A 4,672-nucleotide genomic window follows, 5' to 3' on the forward strand; every position below is an offset into this window, starting at 1 on the left:
TCTTATTAGTGGGAGGTCCCGGGTTCGATTCTCGGCAGGGATTTGGAACTTTGTAATTTATTTTCTGGTCTGATCTGGTGGGAGGATACGGCCGTGGTTAGTTACCACCCTACCGGCAAAGGCATACCGCCCAGCGTTTTTGCGTTCCGGTACGATGCCGTGTAGAAACCATAGGAGTATGGGTTTAATAAAAACTACCATACCCCGTCCAGGTTAGCCCACTTCCATCTTAGACTCCATCATCACTTACCACCAGGTGCTTTGAGATCGCAGTCAAGGGCTAACTTGTATCTGAATAAAACTATATCTGCCTATTGCCACTTCAGTTTCACAACTCATTTAGCTTCGATTACTCTGGTTTTCCTACCGATTCCCCCATGCCTGATACGATCAGAAATGAGGAGATCTAAGAGAAAACCTACTAAAAAAATGTATTTTTTTACCTTTAAATGATCTTCCGAAGTCTCCATGAGTAATTAACCACTCTAAGGGTTCTGAGGAGTTTATATTCATAAAACCATTCCGTTTTTGACCAAATCCAATAACTGTTTCAGTTTTAACTATACTATAATTGTTTGTGTCATCGAATATGATTCCGGGTGATATCATTTCTGCATCGCGATATTAAAAATTTTAATTTTTTTTTGTGTTTTTGGAATTATTATTACTAAACTGCACATAAGTGTAGCAACGTTCAAAATGATATGGAGATATTTGTCATTTCTTGTTACTTTTATAGTACTTAATGAGTTCAAAGCGTATGGAGCATTGCATTTTAATTGTTAGTAATGTTTTCACCATAACCAGGTACTTATAACTCTTAACTGTCGCATAAGCGAAAGTTAATTGTTAAAATGCTTTATGAAGGTCAAGGTTAATTCATTAGAGTTTTTTTCTACCACTGAAATCTTAGAATTAATCATAAAGCGAACTTCTAAAATCTATTAATCTGAAAAATTCTAAAATATTTTTTGTTCTTTTAGTGCTACAGTAACATCATCTGCGCACCTTTTTTAACCCCCGATCCAAAAAGAGGGGGTTAAAGTTTGACGTGTGTATCTGTGTATCTGTCTGTGGCATCGTAGCTCCTAAACTTATGCACCGATTTTAATTTAGTTTTTTTTGTTTGAAAGGTGGCTTGATCGAAAGTGTTCTTAACTACAATCCAAGAAAATCGGTTCAGCCGTTTGAAAGTTACAAGCTCTTTTCTAGTTACTGTAACCTTCACTTGTCGGGGGTGTTAATAAATTAATAATTTACACTTGTTAAATATTAAAATGATTCTCTCTGTTTTAAAGGCCAGGGAAAACATCGTGAGGAAACCTGGATGCATGAAAGTTCTCCATGTTCTCAAAGGTGTGTGAAGTCAGCCTATTCGCCCTAAGCCCTTCTTATTCTGAGAGGAGTTCCATATTCAGTAGAGGGCAGGTCGTTTAGATGAGATGATCATTCAAATCATCTCATCATAATGATCATAATGACCCATTTTCATGACCATCCATCCATCCATCCATCCATCAGCCTGTATGCGTCCACTGCTGGACATAGGCCTTTCCAAGAGCGCGCCACCAAACACGGTCCTCCGCCTTCCTCATCACCCGCTCCCCGCCACCTTCTTCAGGTCATCGGTCCAGCGGGCAGGAGGTCGTCCCACACTGCGCTTACCGGTACGCGGTCTCCACTCCAGAACACGTCTGCCCCATCGGCCGTCGGTTCTACGACAGACATGACCTGCCCATTGCCACTTCAGCTCGCTAATCCTTTGAGCTATGTCGGTCGCTTTTGTTCTTTTGCGAATTTCCTCGTTCCGGATTTTATCCCTGAGAGTGATACCCAACATAGCTCGCTCCATAGCGCGCTGAGCGACCTTTAGTTTGGGGACGAGGCCAACTGTCAGTGTCCACGTTTCTGCTCCATACGTCATCACAGGTAGGACGCACTGATTGAAGACCTTAGTCTTAAGGCTTTGCGGTATCGACGATTCGAAGACCTGACGTAGCTTTGAAAATGCTGCCCAGCCCAGCTGAATTCTTCTGTCAGCCTCCTTGTCGAAGTTGTTCCTGCCGAGTTGTATAATCTGGCCGAGGTAGTTATATTCTTGAACAACTTCGATGCTAACATTTTCATTTCCATTCATTCCATTCAACATTTTCATGACCATTTTCTCACAAATCAAGGAAATGATTGGAAAATGTCATCGTTCGGGGAACTGGAGCGTGGAGTATTGGCGGTTACGTTCTTTTCACGGTCATTGGTTGGTTTTATTTGCATAGCAACAAATAGCAAATTATAATTTACTATAATTATAGAGTAATTAACTTCCCCGTGACTTCCCTATGTTTACTTGATTAATTGTTCTTCAATTGCTTATACTTATTTCCGAGTATAAAAGTGCTAATTTTTGTTAGCAATTGATAGGGAAGTTTGTAAGTAATTTTATTCTATATCCACTTACTGGTTTCTTTTAAGAGGGCTCTCTCCGTCACTCGTTTCGTACAATCGTAGTTCCAATTTCATTTGAATATTAAGCAACCAAAGTCCATGAAATTTTGCAGACATATTCTAGAAACTAATATCTAGATATGTCTGTGGTTTTCCAGATTTCTGTTAAAATATTCGGTTTCAAAGTTACGCGGTCTTTAAAATTTTCATACAAATCTTTGAGCCCCAGTAATTTCAAAACTACATATTTTTAGAAAAATCTAAAACACCACAGACACAGATATTAGTTTCTAGAATATGTCTGCAAAATTGCATGTACCTTGGTTGCTTAATATTCAAATGAAATTGGAACTACGATTGTATGAAACGACTGACAGAGAGAGCCCTGTTAATTGGCATGTTCAAACTTTAAACACACATAATTACGTGATTTTGATGCAATAAACACCTAATTACAATCAATCATCACAATAATTCGTTTCGTCTGATGAATTACGCTATTTCCGATTACTTACAGTTTTTATAACCAAAATAACGTTATTCTCAGAGTATATCATTATTTATTGTTATCACTTATCAGTGACCAACCCTGATAACGGACCGCTTTTTTTTTGAAGCACGCTTGAAGGTGTCAAAAATGCGTAAACCTCGTGCTAATACCTATGTACAATAGAACGTGTCGCTAGTAGCTACGCGTATTTGTCGCTCACACAAGCGTACGAATGTGTCTTCACTTTTTACAAGTGTAAATTAAAAGTTTATAACACCCCTGACAATTGAAGGTTACAGTAACTATAAAAGAGCTGATAAATTTCAAATGGCTGAATCGATTTTCTTGGATTATAGCTAAGAACACTCTCGATCAAGCCATCTTTCAAACAAAAGAAACTAAATTAAAATCGGTTCATTAGTTTAGGAGCTACGATGCCACAGACAGATACACAGATACACACGTCAAACTTATAACACCCTTCTTTTTGGGTCGGGGGTATAATTACAATTCTATGAGCTTTACGTATCTGCAGTTTTATGATAGGTATCTTTGTCAATAATATGCTGTTGTATAAAATACTAGATGATGCATGCGACTTCGTCCGCGTGGATTTAGGTTTATTTTAAAATCCAGTGGGAACTTTTTAATTTTCCGGGATAAAAATTTGCCCCATCTCAATTGCCGAGACGCCTACCTCTGTTAAAAATTTCCTATTTAAATCGGTTTAACAGATGGGTCATTTATAATCCCGTGGGAACTCTTTGCTTTTCCGGGATAAAAAGTAACCTATGTCCTTCCCCGGGTTTTAAGCTAACTATTTGCCTCATCAAAATCGGTTTAACAGACATACTTTCGCTATTATTATAATAGTATGGATTTAAATACAATTATTGCAACAATCATGATGTAATGTTAAGTCATTGAGATTCTAGTTTCATGGCGTGATCATCTCTATACTTACTTGATTTAGTCGAAATTGTCGAAAAGGCTTTTGTTAGATGTACATAACAATATTATAGGATCTTCAGTATGAAAAGATTGTGAGAATTCAACATTTTAGGAATTGTACATTTTGGGCCTGAAGGATCAAAACTATTTGTGATTTGAAACAACCAACCCATCAAAGTAACTATATATTTAATTGTGGTGTTTAAAAATAAAACGATTCGTGGACATCGTTTATTGGTAACTATACAGATAAATCAATCGATTTTTGAATCGCTTATTTCGGTTTATAAAAATCATCTAATAATAAATTATTAATAAATAACTTAAAATTATAATATCTATCATTTATTTATCGAAACCTATTTACAAAAGTTTTAAGACTGAAATAAAAAATATAGATAAAATAAACTAAAAAATAGTGTTGTATTTTGAAAATAAAAATAATCGGTGGATCAACAATACTGAATACTTTAGTAAAGATACAAAAGTCTATGAAATTAAAAAAAGTTTAAAGGACAGTACAAAATTACAATTATTAAAAACGAAAAACAGAAAATTTGTTAAATTATTATTTGACGAGTTGGCAAACATAATGGTGTAATTACATTTCTGATCAAAATACTTTTTGCTTTCATCCGGCTTTTATGGGCCACTGAATACAAATCTGAACTCATTTTCCAGCATAACATTCTAAAACTGTGAAAAAATTGAGACCAAAGTTCGTAATTTCGATCAAAACGGTACAATTACGGTAAAGTGTCAATAGCTTTCATTCTATTGTTCCTCCTG

The sequence above is a fragment of the Maniola jurtina genome, chromosome 24, assembly GCF_905333055.1.
Source record: "Maniola jurtina chromosome 24, ilManJurt1.1, whole genome shotgun sequence".
Taxonomy (NCBI): domain Eukaryota; kingdom Metazoa; phylum Arthropoda; class Insecta; order Lepidoptera; family Nymphalidae; genus Maniola; species Maniola jurtina.